The sequence below is a fragment of the Lissotriton helveticus genome, chromosome 8 (assembly GCF_964261635.1).
Source record: "Lissotriton helveticus chromosome 8, aLisHel1.1, whole genome shotgun sequence".
In the NCBI taxonomy this organism is placed as follows: domain Eukaryota; kingdom Metazoa; phylum Chordata; class Amphibia; order Caudata; family Salamandridae; genus Lissotriton; species Lissotriton helveticus.
Window position 1 is genome coordinate 1,190,970,158 of NC_136069.1, and position 23,518 is coordinate 1,190,993,675.

The 23,518-nt window shown below is 45.0% G+C and overlaps 1 protein-coding gene across 2 annotated transcripts in view; it reads right to left on the reverse strand.

Annotated features, from left to right (window-relative positions):
- Nucleotides 1-23,518, reverse strand: part of LIMS1 (LIM zinc finger domain containing 1) — a 367,628-nt gene that overhangs the window by 296,764 nt on the left and 47,346 nt on the right. The gene's annotated exons all lie outside the window — the stretch shown is intronic.

Below are 23,518 nucleotides of genomic sequence, written 5' to 3' on the forward strand. Positions count from 1 at the left end.
GTCACCTGACCTTTTAACCTACACCAATATTACTCTGCAGTTCTTTGCTTCCACACAAATATATATTCATTTTGATGCTATTTACTTGTAATGCTTCACATTACCATGCAGGCTTCTTTTAAAGCCTTCATAGCCTATTTATGGGGATTCCCAATGCTTGCTGTACTTTTTAGGTGTAAAATAGTATTTCATGCATAGCAATGAATGTACTTACTAGGCCGTGGAATGAAACCTCAAACAGACAACAGCATGTGCAGAGAGATGTGTATTTCTCTGGCTGCCTTGAGATGTAACTGACATACTCTCAAAGCAATGGCTGATGTGGGATACCCTAACAAGTCAATGTTTGAGAGACTGTACTAAAGCCTATTCTATGTATAAGGTAAACAATAGGTAAACAGACAGCTGCGCTGTCATGGCAGACCTAACAATGCATTCAAGTGTTAGGTAGTAACAATACCCATGATTCACAGCCATGAAAAAGGCCAATATTGTTCTGCGATATATATTGGAGGCCTTTGTGGAGGGGAGCACACCTCAGAGATGGTGCTGGAGGCAAGGGGGCGCCAGGATCCCCTGCTGTCGCCTGCTCATGTGTCGTCACCAGCACAAAGGCCCCACGGCTAAAGTGAGCTTGCCCTTCTATGTGACAAAAAGGGAGGTAAGACAGATCAGAGCAATGTCTCTGGCCAGCCCCCAATGAAAACAGAGGCCTCATTTTTCCCCTCGGGGAGGCAGTGCCAGGCCACATGACTTTGTTCTTTTGTCAGGGATGTGTCCAGCAAGGCTGAAATGGCTGCCACACCCAGTCCCATCCACCCTTTTACAGGGGAGGAAGTTAATGCCCTGGGTCTGTGTAGCCACATATTGCATAGAGGTATATGGAAGCCAGCAGGGATTGTGAACGCTTCCCTCTCTTAGCAGATACAAATGGTAAGGCACCATTGTTAGCAAAAAAGAAAGTGCAGCGGTGGCTCTTCCGCTAAGGCGGAGGAGTGTCGCCCCACCTGCCAGCAGCCTAAAAAAAATAAAAATAAAATGATAATACACCCTTGTCTATCATCGTTTTATTTTTGCTCTGGAGCCTAGGCTTGGGGCAGAGCCAGGGGAATGACAGGCTAGTGGAGGAGTGTTTTGATCTTGTTTTCAGTGCGCCTGATGCTCAGGCCAGCTACACCATCATGCGCACTGAAACACTCTCCAACCCGAGCTGTGTTGCCAGGTTAGAGACAGCAGGCACAGGCTCCCTGTCTAACCGGGAGCACAAATCAACAGCGCTCACTCCAATCCAGACGCTGCTTGCAGCATCATGAATGCAGCATCAGGATTGGCTGCAGTACACTCTGGGACCCTGTGCATGCAGAAGAGAGGGGCACGATGCGGCTATGAGACTTTTTTTTATATATGTTTGTGTCATCCGTCCCTATACCCCCTCCACGCCCCTCCACTCTATCCACACACAGGCAGCTACTGAACAAGTGCCATGGTGCGTCCATCCAGATGCAAAATCTAATGCAAGGTCAAGAAGAAAACATCACTTTCAGGCTCTTAGGAAGTTGTGTGCAAGTTGTGCATGTGGAATGCGGATAGTTAGAAACATATCAGGCAGAGGCTCTCTTTACAAGAGTGTATGACTCTGAAGTCATCTACATAACCTAATAAAGCTTGAGAACATTGGAAGGTGGTAGAGCCATAGGAGGCACCATTTAAACACTGTTGAAAGTACAGCTTAGAGTCGCATCATGTGAAACTCCCAAAATTCCCAGAGATGGCGAAATTAGCAACTGCTCTCCAATCAAATCTAGCTTTTTCTTTGGCACTTTCAAGTGAGGACTCCGTTAGGAGTGGTCTATAAAGATATGAAAATTGAGTGGGATGTGGAGAAAATGGGTTAGGGGACACTTAAGTTGGAAGCAACATAACTGCATGTTTTTCACTTCTGATAATGTTGACAAACCTTAAGGCATAAGTTAAAATCTCTATTAAAAATGAATGAAAGGGTACATACTTCTAAAATTAAAATTATGGGCTCGTTTGGTAATAGACGCATGGTATTTGTGCCAGCAATCATACTTATCTGAGGTACTGTTACCAGTGACAAATTGCCAATTTTTACTTTTTAGATCAGTACAGGTTCCCATTGTTTAAAGTGCCGGTTTACTGCACAAACCTCTGCATGGTGAGCAAAGCTGCTCACACAAGGGCTTTTGTCGGGAAACATTCATTTGACTTTCAAATCTTACTCTATCTCACAAGGAAATCGAGGCTAAAGGTCTTCTAGCTGCTGGAGATGAATGGGCAGTTTAAGACAAAACTTTGATAAAATGTCAAAAGATAGTTTTGGAGGCACCTACTAAGGAGGCTAATAACACAAATTAATTTATGTTAAAAAAAAGTATAATTTAGATTTTTATTCAATGTTTTAAGCATTTTACGACCACCAAAATACACACTCTAAAAGTACACGAAACATAAAAAGTGTACCATGTGGAATTCCTAAAGACATGCACAAAAAATCAGTAAACTAGTCCAGAGGACTTAACTTTGCACTTTGGATAGGGGAGAATGCTGGTGATCCAAGGAATAAGGTTGTTGAAGTGATCAACAAGAGGGATACAGGAGCAGGGGTGGCTAGCAAGTGTGAAATTCGGTGGGGCGCAGCGCGTCCCCAAAAAATTCACTGATATGTTGCTTGTCTCCTCTTCAGACGACGACGAGCAGGAAGGAAGGCGGTTTACTTCCTGCATACGAAACCAACAAAAGGATTGGTTGGAGCAGGCAAACCCGGCGCTCATTTTGAGGCTGGGGGCGTGTGCCTACAATCCCTCAGCTGTTTTACAGCACTGGGATTGCAGGCTTTGAAATGCGCATGACAGATTGTCCAGCGGTAGATTGCCGGCTAGTCTGTCATGCGCACTGAACAGTCATCCTGCAATACCCAGGAATCTGTCTGCCCCAACATCACGCTTGCGCGGCCGGCAGCACTCAGAATAATACAATGATAAACACTGTTTTATTAATCGGTGTGTACCTCCTGCACTCACAGCAGGAGGGGACAAAGCTCCTCTGCCTCAACGGAGGAGCCGCCGCTGTACAGGAGATCAAACTACTTGTTTTTGGGGAGTGCTGGATTGCCGGGAGATCTATGAGCATGTGCGAAGGAGACATGCACACTCACTGGGATAGCAGGGACTCCAGAGGGCCGAGTGGGTGGAACAGTGGCCAAGCAGGGGGGGGGGGGGGGGGGTCATGAAATGACTCTTTATAGAAATGTCTAGCATTTCTCCTCCATTAGCCTAAGCTGTGGTGTACAAAAGAGTGGCTTGTAGCTGCCTGGGCAGGACTACACTGTAAACCAAAACAACAGAACCAGAAAAAGACCAATCCTTGCTGCTTTTCATTTAACAGTTAGTTGAAAAGTCACCTAGGAGCACAAATTCCATGCTTCTGATATTCTGACCAGTTGTGCCACACGGTACGTAACTGTGCATGCAGTGGTCTCTCTGATCCCAATGCATGCCATCTTAAAACATGCAGCGGAGACACAGACAGTCCACACTCTGCTTTCTATTTGTCTTTTCTGAGCCAGAAACGAAATGAAAGCTCTGGCGAGCACTAGTAGCTTCCAAGCAGCAGAGTGAACCTTTTATCAGCATCCTTAGCTAAATGGAAAGCACGCACTCCCACCGCTGTACGAGCCCGCGTGGGAGATGCCCAATTACAAGAACGCAGGCCTGTTGGTTGAAGTTACTCATTCGTTAAAATGATCTGCTCAAATGTATGCGTGGTAGAGTTGGCAGAGGACTGCAGAAGGCAACAAAACCAAGATGGATTGCAGCCGGCAACACTGGGCAGAGGACTGAATTGATCAAAATTAAATTTTACTCTCAGGTACCTGCATCTAAAAAGCAGATAGATATTTGAATTGTAAATGCCTTCATATAGCACTTACTTTCCCTGACGAGGCGTAGAAGACCTTTACCCCGGGCATCACACTGCTCCAGAACCCAAGGTTAGTGGTTAGTCCAGTGTTATTGGTTGGTTAATGTTAGTTATTTATTGGGATCAGTCTTATGCGCTCAAGCAAACCATTCGAATCCTCATTCCAGTTTCTTTGAGATGGATTAAATTAATAGGGGTTAGTTGTGATCATTAGTCGGGGGGTACGTGACCTCATGCACATGGTTGGTTGAGATTAATGGAGCAGAGGAAATTAGGTATTGTTGGGCTGCAAAGGTATGACATTTGGAGGAAGGAAGAGAGATTTTGATCTTGAGTTATGGGCACTTTCAGAAATACAATAATAGAGAATAAGGCAAACATGCATGTGTCAGAGACACTGGAGAACTAAACAAGTGTAGTTAAACAGCGGACAATGAAGTCTTGATATGGCGTGCTGTGCTTCACCTCTTAGATGACATCATGAACAACTCTGTGGAACTGTAAGTGTACAGAAACCTCCATTGCAACTACAGGAGTAAGAGTTGTTTGGGTGCTCGGCGCAGTCTGGAGATTTAACAAAGCCTGTGGAGGACTGCAGAGTGGGCTACGTCTGTGACTTCCCAGCAGGGGCAGCTCAGCGTCACCCTACTGCTCTGCGAGCACTGCACAAAGGAAAACTAAAATGATAATAACTAATGTAATTGTTTTAGTTTTCCTTCCTGCTCGGGGGGGGGGGGGGGGCAGTGGGGCGGGCTGGCGAGTGCAGGGGAGGAGTGTACAGCACACTCTAAAGTGCGCATGACTTGTTTCCCCGGCCCAAAAGGGCTGGTCAAACCAGCATGCGCACTAGTGCCTGCCTGCATCTTCCTAGTGGGGAACATGCAAAGCCTCCAATCCCTTGAGTGCCGATCCACGGCGCTTTGACCAATCACAATGCTGCTTTAGGCAGTGTTGTGATTGGACAGGGGATGCTTGGGGCTTCCTGTTGCAGCGCAGAGGAAATGGAGTAGAGGTCGCAGCACCCGTCGGTACCCACGTAAGTCTGTTTATTTTTATTTGTTGTATTCCTCCCTCCACTCCACTCTCTCCCCCCCAGCAACCCCCGATTCACCACCCACACTTTGTAGCGGCTGCTACTGCGTCCCAGAGTCTTCAAATTCAATACAACCCTTCGGGGCTCGTTTCCCACTACTGTTGGAGTGGACAGGGCCTACCAAGTGTGTACTCCTGCGTCTTGCAGATGGTCAATGACAAAGTGGCACAACACTTAATTTTATATCTTATTGCCAAACTGGGCAAGATGGAGAGACCAAGATACCATTTCATCGAAGACTACCTTCCCAGAGTGGTAGCTGCAACATTAAATCATCCTCCACTTTTCTACTGCAATGCATCAGCAAAAAACAGCAATAAATCCTCACAGAGGCTATTGTTACACAGCAGCTCGCTCGAATAAGAAGTTAATATGGAAAACACATTGGTCGCCTACAGCTTCATTACAACTTGACTAGATTGACCATGCCACAAAAAGATTATCGGGAACAACCCAGACCAAGGAGTGGGAAACCATTTTCAAATTTTGCTTACAGAACAGTCAAATTGAGCAATAAATATAAGCTGATGCTACCAGCGGCAATGTTAGAGACAGGTCGAGTGACATGAGAACTGCGCCTCAAATCCTGGTGGTTCCAAAACGCCACCCCATAATCCACCCAGCCTTCTGTTGCCTCTAGCGCTGGTATATCTCCGGGTAGTTATACAATTAACAAATGCTGATAACATAACATAACCAGTGAGCAGTATTGGGCTAGACTTGGTTAACAGTCAGCAAACCAGCACACACGATCTTCTCACAGGCCAACATCACCAACCTCTCAAAGATATAATTCAAATTAGTCACAAATAGTCCGCGACAATCCGTCCGATGCCCACTTCTGCGTAACAAAAAGTGGCTGCACGCAAAAAAAATTACACCAGTGTCCTTTTAGGGCAGTATCAATTGGAAACACGAGCGATTAAATTAATTACAATTCAGGGCAGGGCCGCGAGCACGCAAACCTTTTAGTCTGATTAAATTAGCGAAGCAATTCTTTCTACTGTGGACACAGAGCCAGCATACGATTTAATTTCCGGAGTGATTCCATTAGATGGGACTTGCAGGTCAGGGTGAAGGGCTGTTTACTCCAGGAGATGAGCGGAGAATATTAATGACCAGACTGGCTGAAGGCGCAATCTATAAACCCTGAGTCAACCCCAGCAGCCCTTCATCTCCATCCATTCTAAGCTGTTCAAAATGTAGACCTATGCAAGAGTCACTCAACAAGACCAAGTGCTGTGCACAATCAACCGGCGACTCTATCCAGTTTCCTAGGTTGAGCAGTCAAGGATGACCATATTTCGGGCATGAGACTTGCTAAGGTTATAGTCAGGGCCACAGGAAACATGCGGCACAGGAGGGTCAATTTATACGGCTGGATTGAGTATATTAACCCCTTCCATGCGCCGCCCGTTTTGCGGCAGTGCGGCACTTCTGCAAAACGGGCGGGGCCGCGTCAGCCATTGGCCGACGGCAGCACCAGCGAGGTAGCGTTGCTGTCAGCCAATGGCCGACGGCAGCATGGAAGGGGTTAAGCGTCAAGAAAAGGCAAATTACGCTGCACATTTCGTAATAGAATGACTTCATTATTTAGTCATTTTTAAATTTAACAATGTCTGGGCATTAGTTGTACCTCATTCGTTATACTTTAACACCCAAATATAGCAATAAGCTACACAAAGGCGACCAGTCAACATTTTGCAAAGGGCCCTCCACTGTGCGGCAACAGGTGTTGCTGCGTTTTTACTAACTTTTGAACTGTTCGAGCTAGAATTTATTTTTACCGTTAGAATCTGCAGATTATGCGGCACATGATGGATTATGTGGCAAACGCGGCAAATCTACAACTACGCAAAAATCCCCGCACAGTCACATATTTCCAGTGGCCCTGGTTATAGTTTACAATCCTGGATCAAGTGAAGGAGAAATGATCTGGCGACAATTTCGCTATTGATCAGGGAAAGCAACAAAAATGACTAGAAACTGTTTTGTCATTGCAGAATGCTAATTTTTTGGAAAAAAACGATGACCCATGCATTTCACTTCACAATGAAGTTTGCAGGTTTAGAATAATATCGGAGGAGCCGTAGATGCAGAAACACTTATATTCTGCCAGTGAGTGATATGAAGCATATGGATCTAGCCAAGGACGGAGTTCACAGCAATCCAGAATCTGTAAATGCCCCAACAACATGGGATGCTGCTTTCGTCATACACTATAGAGTTAATGACTGATATGCAGAATTTCACAGACAAAGACTATGGTGTTTAACAGGCCCAGAAAGTTTACAATATTTGAGGGTCCAGTTCTGTTTTGACACAACCTCCCGCCTATGGCAACTGCTCAAAGGACTGCTGTTTGAGTTAATCATTCCATGCCGAAGATCCGCGAGGTTAGTAGAAATGCATATGTAAGCTGCAAATCTACCTGCAGTGTTCCTAGGTAGAATAAAAATACTAAAATGTGGCGACGGGGGACTTGGTTTGTAAAGGTATTGGCTTGATTGCTTCTGTACAATTTTCAGAGGGCAGCCATCTTGTGTCCCTTGCATTGGGTCAAGAAGTTTACAGACCAAATGAGGAAAAAAGGAAATGGGTAGGCCCCCACCTCTCCACAAACAAAAAACAATACTACAACTATCAGAAATGGTAGACAGAAAAAGTTCTTGTTTGAAGAAAGAAAAAACTTGCCGTTTAAAGTTTGGAGGAATTTAAAAAAAAAAAAAAAAAAAAAAAAAAAAACAGGCACTACAGCAAGAGATTTGTGAAGTAAAAATGCACAAGGCTTTGTGCCCTCCAGATTAAACAGATTTGTCATGGTAGCTATGAGGCGATAAGCAACAATACCGAATAGTTATGTTGGCCACCGTCCTGCATCCGATCCTCAGGGACATGGTGTGGACCATTGCCACTCTGATCTCTCTCCTGCCGTGTTCCTGGGCTATGGAGTGGATCGCCTCCTTGCTATCTGCTTGTACCAACTACACAGTGTGGTTTGCAGTTGCTTAGGCTGGTTCTGCAGGCAGTGTGGACAGCTTGTCTAATGCAAGCACAGGGAGGGTGGTGAAAGAGGTCTGAAGCTGAGGTGGGGGGATTGATGGATGGGGTGCACGGATGAGTCCTAGATTGTGGACATTTTGGACTTCCACAACAGCAGATGGTATTTCCAATGCTAATATTTTGCACATGCCATGCTTTTTTGGCTTCACAGTTGGTCCTCTCAAGGTGGATACTAATGCTCTCTCTCGTTTGTTTTTATGTAGCAGCTCTTTCTCTGGGTGAGTTGAGTCCAGCTAAAGGCCGTCAGTGATTACTTCTGTTGTCCTTACATCAGGCCAATCAAAAACATTGGGATGCCCATCCACCGACATTCCAAATCAAGTCATCTAGTCATTTATTTATTTATTTAATAAAGTTTTATATAGCGCGGACATGACCCACGGGGGTATCAGAGCGCTTTCCGGTACATAATTATCTCAAATTATACATACAATCGAGAATCGCATATGATACAAATGAGGTAGATATTGCTGTTTGAGTAAAGGCGGTGGCTAGTAGGCTTCTAGCATCACCTTTACATTTTATTAATCCGTTATTATTTGCTGTTTTTGAAGCTTTCACAGGGACCTATTCTGGGCATTTTAAGTCAATAAGTGGGGAAAACCCTACAATAAATCAACGAAAATGCAAAACAGAATATTCAACTGGTCGCTTTTGCCAAGTAAAAGGGATTCATTCTTATGTATAGATCAGACTGAGCGTGGAGAATTTGCAGAAGACAGCTAATATACTTTAAATTAGGAAAGGTGCAGGTAGTTTTGGCCCATCAGGCAACAGGTTATTTTGCTGCCATTCACTACCCTTGCAACAAGACAATTTTTAGATCTGGCCTGAAAGCGCAGATGTTTGCCAAGTCTATTGTTATAACTGGTTTAAAATATATGTAAAGTGACCTTTGACTCTTCACAAATGAGAATTTCTCTCCCACTTATTGATACTGGCTACATGGTGCATCATTGCACATTCTATGGAGTGCTTGCACTGCTGTGCAATACTTGAGAAACTATTTTAGAAGGTAAACGTTCACTGAATTATCATATATTAAATTCTTTGTCTGATAGATTCATTTTTGCAATTTTGTAATTTTTATTTTTTACACTGCAGCAATATTGATTAAGTCTGGTTTTTGACAGCACAGCTGTTCCTGATGATACACCATCCACCTTTGGCTTTCTTCAACCAGCCTCTTTCAGCCATTGGTTTGAGATTTTGCCGATCACGTCTTGGTTCAACCCAGAGGAATATGAAGCTCTTTCCTAATGATGTTTTCTGTTTCGGTGCAATCTTTTGCCTCCACTCAAGCGCTTGCGTTGAATCGCATGAAGAACTACTTTACAACTATAGCTATCTTTGTCTACTCCGGGGGATCCATTTAATGCGCATTAGCACATTCGTTCCAGCAGCAACCTTGCAATCCTTTACTTCCTTAGGCTTGTGGTGACATAAGGCTGTACTATGTCCTATGCATGTGAAAGCCCGGCATAATTTCAGCGCCAGGACACCTTCTGGTATCAATGTGCTTATCAAAATCTAATTTAGGAGTAAATTACGACCTCTCATAAAGGCAAACAGGAGAAAAGTGGTCCATGTGCCTCATTTTAGTAGAGAATGATTTGTTTTGGTGGATGCATATGTTTGTGGCCCTCCAGTAATTACCGTAGGTGTTATCCGTCAAGTGCATCTTCGAAATGTACAGCACGTTCGCTCGCTCGCTCCGAGAGCTTGATTTAAGAGAACGGAGGCATAATTTCAGGGACTTGCCATGAAGCAATTTTAGAGAGCTCATTTAGCCTGGATTTATAATGGCTCAGCACCTCCATTACTCCAACTGCGTGATTCATCCTGCCAAACGGCAGACAATTTCTAAATCTATAAAAACAATGTACGTCAGCAGCCATTAAAAACCGTGCCAATTCAGGAAGTTAAATAATTCTCTACAGCAGCGGGAGAGCTGAAGTACAAATAAAATATTGGTTACAAATGGAATAAAAAAATACAGATTGAAGTCAGTGGCATAAAGCTGTTTTCATTGCATGGACAATAAAAATCTGAATAAACTCCTCAACAACGTTTCAAACATTGTGCCGTTAGCGGTGGTCACAACCCAGCACCAGGCAGCCTGCCCGCCATCTCAAGTCAATCAATCGGCTGCAGCTCAATCCATCCTATTCAGCCACACTCTAAGTTTCACTTACTTGGTCCTTATGGTATCTTTCTGTCTGCATCACTTCTAGCGTAACACTCCTTCCTGGATGCAGTACTGCAGCTTCCAATCAACTATCACCATGCTCCACTGCACCATGTCTCAAATCCTTATGCCATTCACATAATCATATCAACCCTCCAATCCAGAGATGCGCATCCCTTTTTTTTTATTGCATTTTTATACGGTGCAAACTTGGCCCAAAGGTATTGCAGTGCTTTATATGAGCACCAGTTACACTACACAAGGTCATTCTTTTAAGGAGATTTAAGTGATTGGCCAAGAAGCACAGAATGTTGAGCCGAGGCCAAGGTCAAACCTGGGTCCTCAATCCCAAGTCAGCATTAAAGAAAAACACTTTACCATCAAATTCTGCTCCCGTCTCAAAGCACTGTGAAATGTTCTTTATTTTACTGTTTTATTGAACTTTTCAGTGACCATTTATTCTTTTAAGTGAAGTATGCAACCTTCCTCTTTATGCTAAAAGAAAATCGAGTCACCCAATGGTTAAATATGGAATTTGCTTACCTGCTGTAGACACCCAGGGAAACAGAGGAGGCTGAGAGGAGATCTTACTATTGCCATGGTTAGGCTCGGAGAGAGGATATCACCAAGCAGTTACAGGTGGCCATCTCCGATTGCATACAGCGTTTGAATTTACATACCAGCCTCGTGGTCTTTGAATGGTGGCGTGCAGCATGGTATCTCTCTCTCTAGTGCAGCAAAGAAGTGCCTTAAATACTTTCCAGAGCAGTCTAGTCCTTGATAGTTGAAGGATGACAACCTAAAAGCCAGTGATGCTAAGAGTTTGACTTCAATCCCTGAAACCATAATCCTCTCTTACCCAACAACAAACTGGGATGCGGCACAAGCAATCATTAGAGGCTAAGATTATTTAAAACATCCCTTCCGTCTGCTTGTTTTCTGTCGCAGCAGACACCCTGGATACAACAGGTATGTCCAGACATGGATACAGCACTCACTATGCCACAGGATTTGAGTTACCTCTCAGGATAAAGCCTAAATTTGCCAAACACTGGTCTAATATTGCTTGTATTCTCACCTGAAGGGGACCTGGCGTGGCAGTTCGGTCCGGACTGTTCTTATTTGCATATAGCTGGTCTCTTTTGCGTTACTGTGTGAAAAATGATGGGTTGGGAAGAGGCCAGAGTGACAGCCAGTAGCTGAAATTAAAGCGGGTATTCCTGCCACCGCCCTATTTTTTGTTGCAGTACCCGCAAATGTATCCCATAATTTCATTTAGTGTAGAGCGTTCCAAATAGTCTGTGTCCCCTCTCCTCCATAAGCTAAAGCAGACGATACAATGTTATTTCCTGCACCTAATACAAGGCAATTTACTGACACATAATGAAAACAGGCAATATAAGATGCCGATATAGATCAGTAGGGATTGCTTCACAGATAAAACACAACTTTTGTCAGAGAATGCCTCTTTCACCTTCAAAATTTTTCATTCTACATACAATTTTTCATCTTCCGGCCAACGCCAATCCCAGTGTTCTAAATTAAAGTACTACAATAATGCATCTTGACATTGTCCCACTGTATCTCAATCACGATAGGACCAAAGTCCCTAGCAGAGTTCACCATGTACAAATCACAACCGACCAAAAGCATCCTGACCTGGAACAGCACAGCCGTCCCTTTTCACAGTAGAACGCATGAAGAAAATCACCTCCAACAAGAAAATGCTCCGAACTCTGTGTTGCCCTCCAGAAGCCCTCAAGCCCTGCATAAAAATCATGTTGTACCATTGAGGCTGATCCTTACTTAATTAAGATTACCGAAAATATAACCAAGAGAAAGGTACTACATTTCATGCCCAAGGATCATTTCAAAGCCATGAGAACTGGGACTCGGGGTAACATGGCAGTGCTACAATATTAGAAATCAGAACTCGCTGGGTACCAGACTCAGGCAGGGGATGACAGCGAAAACGAACTCTTCGGCCCCAAAGTACTTAATGGGGAAGCAATCAGTTTAAAGCAACCTGGAAGTGATCAGTCACTTAGAAATAAACGTGAATTTTTCCTCAAGGGTCCACCTGATGTGTAGTGTTAAATATCCCGGAAAGTATTGATCACCCAAAATGGATTAGAAGGATGCCCCTCAATGGGGAATTTTAGAATCATTGATTTTTCCATGAAAACAAGCAATTTTGTGGTTCCAGTTTTAAGGAACGCAAGCGAGCGACGTTTGTGCGTCCAGGCTGGTCATATATCAAAACCCACAATTAAGAAGAACAATGTGCCTTACAATTAAACCTCCAATTACCTGCTCGTCCCAAACCTTCACCACCCCCAAAATGCGTTGTAGACCGTATGAATTTGACAGCACAGACATTTTTGTTTAAATCCTAAAATATACCACCAAAACAAAAGTTTGCAGCCCGTAGAAAATAAATTCCTAGCTCCCAAAAGCTTGCAGTCAATTTCTGTGCCTTCTAGACCCCAACCATCATTTATCTCAGCAGCGTTGGCATGCCCCGGTCTGCACCACCACCACGCTGCTAGGACTCTGTAAACCATCTATGCAGAGTTTAATTTCAGCCGGTGGTTTCCAGTGCTCGGCACCAGCACTTAAAATGTTAGCACCAGCTCTTGTGGCAGTCTGCCACGTGGTGGCGCTGTCTGCCTAACTCGGGGTGAGCACAACAACTGCTATTAATTGAATAAACATTAACAATGACCAATGCCTGCCACCCAAGCCATTCTTACAGCTTTGGGAGCCTGGAATAGTCTGAATTGTCACACTTGTTAGAGTGTAATGGTTAGTAGTTGGGGAGGTTCTGCTGTTGGTAGCGCTGGCAGGGAAAATAGACGGTGCAGGCTGAAGAGGGCCCTGTCACTTTTTTTTTTTTTTAAATACAAATTAAGCACTGCAACTATGTAAAGACTTGTCTGCACAAGCAGGAGGCAGAGGCTTTTCTGTTGCAGACCCAAGTCTCTGGAACACTGCCTGGAAGCTCTACTAGTATTACAGTCTATTCTAGACAGTCTGATTAGATTTAGCAGAAACAAGATGCTGGCTAACTCCTCATTTAGGGGTTTGAGCCCTTCTTCCTCTCCACCTTCCTTACTGGTGCTACCAACAGGAAGCAACTGGTGTCTTATAATGGGTTAAACAAAGAACTACACGCTAAGAAATGCAATAGCACAAACAAGAGAGAAGCCAGAAAATTAAAATACCCCCACCTGAGCCATACATCTAGTCACCCAGAGTACATGAAACAAACAACTCAACCTTCCCTTAAAAAAGTTCTCTTCACCCTTTCAACCTCCTTACAGCCATCTATCCATCGCCCATTCACCATTCAATTTAGTCATCTACCTGTCCATCCTCAATTTTCCATCCACCCCAAACCATAATTTTTCCATCATTAATATTTCTTTGTTTCCTTCACTGTACTTATAAGCCCACATCCGTCTGTGATGGCTATTCTCTAACAGTAATATTTATGAGAATTTTGATTGCAGACAGTAGACGACCATAAATAGCTAATTGTTGTTCTACTGTCGCCCAGAAGCAGCCCCTACTTAAGCTGCAAAAGTGGGCTGATCATTAACCCGCTGAACACAAACACCGCCATGCACACCCTCCCCACCGCCTTCATTCAACTGGGTTTTCAAAGGTATTGAAGAGGTGGCGGTAACCTGATGATATTATGCAGTTACACTCTTCACATTTTACATTCCTAGATAATGCATGCGTGACATGCAGATGCTAGAGCAACAATAACTTGTTTTTTTTATAATGCTTAATACCACACCCCTGCCATTTGTAAGCTTTTTAAATAACAAGCTACTCAATTCACTGTCCTTGGTAGGCTAAGTCCGCCTTGCCAGGTATCACTGCATATTTCATCTATAATCGTTAATCGCACAGATTTATCATGATTATATACACATATATATCTCGAGCTCTGTGGTTTTGCAAAACCCTCCAGAAAAAGCACTCGCAGCAGGTTAACTCCGTTAGAAAGTTTATTGCGCAAAACGCGTTTCAGCTATTGCCTTCGTCAGTGTCAGCTGGCGGTGGCAAGGCGGAAGCAAAATAAAGCAGCGTCCACTGAAACAAACAATGGACTACTAACTCAGATATATGGGCGCCATCTTACAGTGGTGAATTGCCCAACAATTCTAATGCAAACAAATCATGCAATGTTTAGACTGGTCAACACAGTACTAATAATCAAAACAGCTCTATTTCATAAGAAAGAGCAATTATCTATGCATATATTACAATATTATACAAAATTGAGCCCTGGATGGGCTGATTCATCTTGTATGTCAACAATCCAATCGATATATGCCGACCTGACCCTCATTGCAATCGATCATCACAAGTTCCCAAATTATGGAGGGACATGTCTAGGCTGAATAAAACACTATAGCCTAGAGCCAATATTTTAATTAACAGAAATGCTGTGTACCAATGATGACATGCCTCCTCGTACCTATTCTTACTAAACAAACAGAAATTCCAGGTTAATTTCCAAAACAAACAAATAATTCTTAGGGAAGACACAGTCCATTTCCAATACATCATAACAATTGCTGCAACTCAAAGGTGTGATAGGAGTTCCACTCCTGCATTAAGGCCCCCAAGTGATTTTGTCTGCAAGTCCACAATGTATCTGGACTCGAGTCGCCTTAATTTCATTTTCAGATCCCCGCCCCTTATATTATGTGGGACACAGTCTAGGCTGAAAAAACTGAGGAGGTTCCTAACACTGTTGTGACACAAGGCAAAATGTCGGGCCATCGGGTAGCTTTCATCTCTGTTAGCGATGGCCCGTTGATGTTCCAAAACACGTAACTTAACTGCCTTCGTCGTGCTCCCCACGTATTTAAGTCCGCAGGGGCATGTCAGACAGTAGACTACAAATGTAGTCGAGCAAGTAATAAACATTTTACATTCCTAGATAATGCATGCGTGACATGCAGATGCTAGAGCAACAATAACTTGTTTTTTTTATAATGCTTAATACCACACCCCTGCCATTTGTAAGCTTTTTAAATAACAAGCTACTCAATTCACTGTCCTTGGTAGGCTAAGTCCGCCTTGCCAGGTATCACTGTAATATTTCATCTATAATCGTTAATCGCACAGATTTATCATGATTATATACACATACATATATATATATATATATATATATATATATATATATATATATATATATATATATATATATATATATATATATATATATATATATATATACACACATTTTTTTTTGGGGCCCAGTTGAAGGCGGGAGCCGAAACGCATCGGCCTGGGAGACTTATTTATTTGCTGGTTTTTGCACTTTAAATTACTTCTACTTCTTGGAACAACATGGAATAGTGATATAATAAAGAAATTTATGGAGGACGACATCGGACGAGTTCTGTGCCGCCCTATTATATGTCGCGGAGGAGGACTCAGCAGTGTGTGTGTGTATATATATATATATATATATATATAACTGCTCCAGGTCCCGCTAAAAATCCGAGGCACTCGCGGGTGGGTGCGGTCTGCGGTAGAGGGTTCCCGCAATAACACAAAGCTCGGCTCCCAAGAATCTGCTTAGAATATATTCTCTGAGAAAATAAAAATGATGGTGTGAGCATCCACTTGGTTTACGAGTGCGGTTCTTCTAAGCAGATTCTTGGGAGCCGAGCTTTGTGTGTGTGTGTATATATATATATATATATATATATATATATTTATATATATATTTACACACACACACACATATCTATATATATCTATATATATATATCATATTTCTTTAAGTGGTAGACTTGGAGTTTGGAGCCCAAGCCCAAACTCTGAAAACATACCTTAGACGACGCTCGATATGATGCTTTTCCTTCACCTGCATGGGAGTGCTAACGGTGTTAAAAAAAAGGCCACTTAACAGAATGACCGATTTGTTGCCCTTGAATTACCTCTACAGCCTTCAGGTAGTAAATTACATCTTCAATCTCAATAGTTGAGGTGCTGCATAATATTCACGTCCTTCCAGGAGTGACGCACCTTTACTCAGACTGCTTCCGCATATTACCATTTGTTAAAATTATTTTTTTTCATCAGCTAAAACAAATCCTAATTTTAATTCCACAATAAATTATCCTCACAATGCGCAGAAAGGTCACTCCAGGCATTAAAACGCTGACCAGGCATCATTGGAATCTGCAGTTTATCACCATGTACCTAAAGTAAAGTGCACACATTAATTTTTCAGTCATTTTGTCAGCCACAGAATGTTCCTGTGAAGGAGCCAGAAGAACTGAAGGAGAGAAAGGGTTTCATAAAGCTATTTATAGTCCCAAGCATGTGTACTCACCTCGAATGCAATTATGGATATCAATCTACACCACTTTCAAAATACACTATTATCAGGTTTGTAAAAGACGTCAGACCTCAAACGTTTACAAATTACAAACGTCACAATATGGCGTTAGATGACAAGGACAGAGAGATGCACTCATTTAAATCTCAGCCAGTGGAGTTTACGGGTCACATACACACTCTGATCCGATTACTTAATTGAAAAAGATCATACAATAAAGTCCCGAGGTTTACTGCTATGTTTGAAGTAAATTTATTTCTTTGCAAAAAAAAAAAAAATCCACGAGATTCTCCAATAAAGTTGCCATTGTCTAAGCTTTTCAGGAGTATTTACATCTGTTGGCGTTTACACGTCCTTAAATGTAGTCGGCGTATGTTTATGCATATTACCTTATAGGAAAAATACATTTGTGCTTTAACACGTTTTTATCTTCTCCATAGAGAAGATATTTTTTTTACCAGGGGAGAAACGCCCCTTCTTTCTGCACCCCTACCAATTTAGGATGCATTCACACTGCATTTTCACTCTACAAGAGTACTTCACCTGCTTTTGACTTGGGTTAATCTCTGACCGTATCCAGGGTGAGAATATGTCTTACAAAACGACTGCGAACATCCACAAACTAACATTTATGGGGATTTCACCTTCTTTCTTGGGATTTCACCTTCTTTCCACAGAATAGTCATTCTGGAGCGCCATCTCTGTCCCTGTCCGATTTATATAAAGTTGCACCATCCTGGTGCATTTTGAAGACCAAAATGGTAGTTGTCCATTGCCACCCGACTAATGGCCTAAGAATATCCAAACGTTTTCTTATAGTTAGCTGTTAATGTTAGGCCAGTTCACTGGGGCCTGTATAACTCAAAAGTAATAAGCAAGTCTTCAGTGGCAGCCGGCACGGATAGGCGGTGAAGGGCAAGGTTACGGGGATTGAGAATAAAGGGGGGAGGGGACGTACCTTACTGCCGCATCTCTCCTCTTTGTCCCTCCGCACCGCCGAAACAGGCAGCACATCCAGGCTCCCCAAAGCAAATCACAACGCTGCAATGTAATTGGTCTGATCGGCTCGGTGCTCAGTCAGAAAATGGAAGCCTGGGCATGTTCTCCACCCAGGCTGTAATGCAGCCTGGGTGGAGAACATGCAAAGTGCGCATGAATGTTTGGCTGGCCAGAGGAGAACGTGCACAGTGCAGGGGTTCCACAGGGCTCTATTTTGAGCCCAACCCTTTTTAACATCTTCATGACCCCATTGGCGGCGTTGGCGGAGTCGTATGGCGCCCGGATCGTGTCTTACGCTGATGACACCCAGGTCCTCTTCTCTTGTCAGAGGGGAGGAGACTTTGATGAGGAGAGTATCCGGGATTGCCTTGGGGCTGTTTTCCAATGGTTCCAACTGAACAGCCTCAAGTGCAATTCCGATAAGTCCGAGGTACTCTTCTTCGGGTGTGACACAGAGCCAGACTCGCAGGCCTGGTGGCCGATTAATATGTTTCCCCCATCCTGCTCTTCCCATGTCGCTAAAAATCTGGGGGTCAAGATGGATAAAGGATTAACATTGAAATCCCAGATCCTTGGGGTGGCGGGCACCTGCTTCGGCATCCTCAGGATGCTGCGGAGGTTCCTTCCCCTGTTGTCTGAGGAGCACAGGAAAGTGACAGTGCAGGCTCTGATTGGGTCCAGGTTGGATTATTCCAACATTCTTTACCTGGGCCTTCCAGAGTACTTGCTGCAGCGGCTTCAAGTGGTGCAGAACGCTGCCGCGAGAGCAATCTTCGGATTAAATAAACGGGCCAGTGCATCGGGCCTGCTGAAAACTCTGCACTGGCTTCCTATCCGGAAACGGATTGCCTTCAAGGCTCTGACTTTGGCCTACAAAGCCCTCCACGAGGTGGGAGCAAAATACCTTCAAAAGAGATTGGTCTTCTATCAACCGACCAGGTCCTTGAGGTCGGAATCTCTGTTCTTGGCGGTCGTCCCGCGTGTGCAGAGAGCCCGCCTGGGAGGCCGCTCTTTTGGATTGCTGGCGCCACAGTTGTGGAATTCTTTGCCGCTTGCCTTGCGGGGAGCTTCTAGTCTCCTTGCTTTTAGAAAAGGTTTGAAAACCTGGTTGTTCACTCAGTAGCCGGTTTTCTTGTTTTTACTTGTTCTGCATTTCTGTTCTTTCTTTTATCGGTGTTATGTTATTGTATGGCAGCCTTCCTTTCTCCAATAAAGCGCCGGGACACTCTTTTTGAGTAGCCGTGCGCTATACAAAAGAATAAATAACATAACATAACATAACATGAATGTTTGACTGGCCTGAGATGACCGGCAAAACATTCATGCGCACTTACAAAGTGTGCTCACCACTCCTCCTGCTCCTGTCGTTAGAGCAGCCCTGCCCCGCCAAGCTGCAGCAGCAGGACAAAATAAAATTTTAACCTCGAGTTATTATCATTTTATTTTTCCTTTATTTCAATACTGCACAGCAGTGGGCAACGCTCCTCCGCCATAGTGGAGGAGCCACCACTGCAAGTCTTTTCACATGTACGGCCATTGTTCTTGGGCTCACAGAGGCATCTACTATGAAAAGCTCACTACCAATTATCTTCTCTATGAGCGATAACCTGTAGGTAGCAAGCTCAAGTCAAGACCTACTGGCTCCCACGGGCCACGAGCTGACGAGCTCTGGGGTGCGCGACGCATGGTGAGAGTGGTAATATTCCTGATAAGATGACGGCAGCATGCACAGGAACCTATGAACTTTTTTCCCTACTGAAGAGAGAAGAATCTCGAAACACGTGTATAGGGATACGGGCACTGGCCATGAAACTTGATAAACTTATCCGAAGAAAGCAACTTTGAAAACTACATTTACCATGATGCAATAAGGTAATCCCGTTGTGCATGTCCGCTGCGTACCACCCCCCCTTTGATTGTCAAGTCAAGACCTAGTCTTCGAAGTTAGTGTGGTGTTGAGCACCTGGTTCAGTCAGCACATTCACTGCTTACAAAAATTATATATACAAGCAACGTTATTCTTTTTATAAAAAGAAACAAGACTTTATTCAAATTAAAGAACATATGCCTCGTATCATCTTGCAGCAGCATCATTTCTACTAAAAATGTTCTGTTACTTTTCTGTAACATTAACTAAACTGGAGAGTCTACGCCCGGCTGGCAAAGACACAAAAAGGTAACTGGAATCATACAAGGTGCAGTAGCCAGAGAATCTCACAAGGGTGTAAGGCCTACAATTCAATTTTCATTCAGTTCATCAGTAGCAGACAATGGTCTTGCTTGAGGGGAAATTGGGTTGACTTTCAGGTCCCTCTGCGAGGAGTAGATGGAGTCTGTGGTATCTCCCACCTTTGTTTCCCCCCCGGCGGCTCCGCATGTAATGGAGCTGCTCGCGGTGACATCACTTAGAATGTCACCGCGACCAGCGTTACAAGGCGAGCGCCGGGGGTGACTGTGTGAAGCTGACCTTGGAGAGAGGCTGTGGCTGAGGTCGTCAGGTTACCACGGATCCTAATAAATAACTTAAGGTTATCCCAACTAAGCGTCTGGCGTATTACTGGCCGCTTTCACACTGGCGACGAGGACTAGTTCAAACCTGCGACCTCAACACGCAAGAATAAACGGAAGGTGACAGAAAAAGGAAAAGAGTACTTTAAGTCCCTGAAGCGGACAGAGTTGCGGAAAATATAATATAAATAAAGGCGACAGTGAAATCGAGGGAAGAAGTGTCGATCCCGGGCAGTTTTAAGTGCAGTAAGCATTGCGAGGTAAAGCGGTTGCTGGTCGGAGGAAGGAGAGTTCCTGTCGGCATCATAACCAGAAGTAAGGTATGCCTGCCAGCTGACTTTGGTGCGTTGTGTCGACACCCACGATCAATGAACGGTTTGAGCTGAACTTGCGGCTGGAGTCGGTGCAGCGTGTGAGCTGATTGTCGTTGCCGGCGTCTGCGAGCAGTGAAGTGAAGCGGCAGCTACATCGTGTGCATACCGGCATCTGACAGCCAGCTGGCAAAGTAAGGCGCGCAGTTCCTACTTCCACGAGGGAACCCTGAGGTGAGAGGAAGCGTAGGGAGTGGGCTGCTCTAATCCAGGTCCTACTCGTTTGCTGCGCAGCGCCAGGAAGGGAGCAAGAGGTGCACTGTATGGCCCGTGACGTCAGCGGAGAACTAATGTACGAGGGTGTAGCAGCAAAGCGTAATTTCTGACAGGCCAACCTCGCGCCCCCCATAGAGATCGCATTACCTTCAGCAAGAAGCTGTTAGCGTGCCAGTACTCTCTTCAATTGGTAATCGTTGCATTTGATGCAGTTTGTGAAGTGACGGGTGGCATAAGCAGCGCACCAACCCCTTGTTGTTTCGCACCATAATGAACCAAAACTTTTGAAACTTCCCCATGCTGCAATTGACATTGACGCCACCTTTTCGTGAACTGTGTACAACCCTGGAAATTGTGTAGAACTCGCCCCATCGGCCTGTGGCATTCTGAACTGTGGAGTAGTAGCAGTGTAAGACGCCTCGGCGGAACAAATTAAAGCAACTGGGGCCTTTCACTGTGTGTTCTGAATTCCCCTGTGCAATTCTAAAGGAAGGCACCCCCCAGGTTGTGACTTGAATCCCCATGGACTGGCATGCTCGCCACTGTGCCCACTAGTGTCATAAAGAAAAAAAAAAGATATGTGGGGTAGGATTAACTGTACCTTACTCTACTAGCACGTTGAGAACAGCATTGGGCCCCATTCTGTACAATAGTGGCTAACAAGTTACCATTTTGGGAAGAGGGCACAGAAGGAGGGGGAATCTATTGAAGATTTTGTATCGGAGTTGAGGAAACTAGCTGCGACTTGTAAATTTGGTGGGGCAAGTGAGGAAAGGATCAGGGATCAGTTTGTATTAGCTTGCAGAATGGAACATGTACGTGAGGAGCTATGGCTTAAGGATGATCCGCCCTTGAGGGAGGTTTTGATCATAGTAAAACAGGTTGAGCACATGTTGCAGTGTGTCAAGGAAATAAAGCAAGACACTGGGGAAAAAGGGAAAGATGATAAGCCCGTTGTGAGTGAGGTGGTGACCGAATGTGAGGCCGTGTCTGTGATCAAAGGGCAGAAAGTAACGCGTAGAGAGCAGAAGGAGAACAGAGTGAGTGGATCATTCAAGGGCACCTGCTACAGATGTGGCAAGCAGGGGCATCTAGCCAATGACAAAGAGTGTCCCGCCCTGAGGTTCACATGTAACAAGTGTGGAAAGAAAGGTCACTCTAAGTAATATTGCAAGAGTGGACAAGGGTTCAACAGACAGAGTAGAGACAGGACGAACATAGTCTGCGATGAAATTGTGGTGCAGGTCAATGAAAGTCAAATGCCAGAATGACACCATGTGTGAAGAAATTGTAGTGCAGGTTGATGAGAATCAGGTCAGCAGCCCCAAAGACACCATAAAAGTGGGGAACACCGAGTTAGAGGCGTTGTTTGATTCCTGCTCTAGAATAACAATCATTAATGCTAGAGAGTTCGCCTGTGTGTCCAAGGGAAAGATAATGCTGAGGAGGATGGATGGGAGACCAGGAGGATATGCTGGGCGCCCCATCTCAATGAAAGGGTACTTCTGGGACAAAATAGAATACAAGAACAGGTCAACAGTGTCCAAGGTGTATGTGTCCACAGTCGGGGATAACATTTTGGAGTGGCAAGCGCAGAAGGAGCTGGGGGTATATCTCAATCCTAATAGCAACCCCCAGATTTTGATACAGGAGATAATGCAACATAAGGAAGACGTAGTGTCTGAATTCGAAGAAGTATTCAGAGAAGAGCTAGGATGTTTAAAGAACTACTGCCACAAGATTAAGTTGAAGGAAAACGCTGGCTATGAGTGCCGCTGGCCCTAGCTCCTGATGGCAGCGTGGAAGTCGTGTGGGGGCACCGGACTGCTGTGCACCTGATCGGACCCGGCCCCTTCCTTGGTTCCTGCGGGGTCTTACCGCCTGTGTGCCTCCCCCTGCTGGTTCTTGTCCTGCGCCCGGAGGGGGTCTTTACCCTCCGTTATCGCCCTGTAGCTGTGGTACTTGTGGAACAGAGTCGCTGAGCCCTCCGGACGAGTTGCGGCCCCTCCCCCATGCGACCGCCATTTGGAGCACGGTACCGGGCGGCCTCTGGGAGGTCCGTGGCAGCTGGTGGCGGGGTGCGCCAGTATCCTGCCCTGCCCACTGCTGGGTGATCTGCGGCTGATGCCCTGGGGGACACGAGAAGCGCGACGAGAAGAGGTGCTGGACTCCGTGCTCCATCCTGTACTGCCCATTTGTGCCTCAATGAGGCCCTGACACCTGGTCACCCAGTGGAGGTGGGTGAACGTGAGTTGCTCCTACGCTGTCTTACCGCTTGGTCTGCTTGGACTGCCTGAGCGCCACTTGCACTACATCCTCTGTGCGCTGTGATTGCTCTCGGGGGGCCCCCCTTGGCCAGCTGGACCTGAGGGGCGCAGTTTGCGACGCACGCATTTGCACCACTCATTATGGCGGGCCGTTCAGGTCGGGGCACTAAGGCCTCCCAGCCTAATACCATCGTGCAGTATACTACCCCTCGCCCGCAGACACAGAGGATCACACGCCAGACGGGCGCTGAAGACGGGGGTGAGGACCCATCGGAACCGTCCAGAGCGGAACTCATTAAGGCTATTCAGGGTTCACACACTGCCCTGGAACGCCAGATAGAGACAGTCTCCATCGATGTCAACCTATTGCGGACAGACCTCCGCAAGGTGGCGGACAAGGTTTCTGATGCGGAGGGCAACATCACTCAACTACAGGGGGAGGTCGCTTCCCTGCAAAAGTCGCTCGCCCAACTCACCTCTACTACCCGTGCGTTG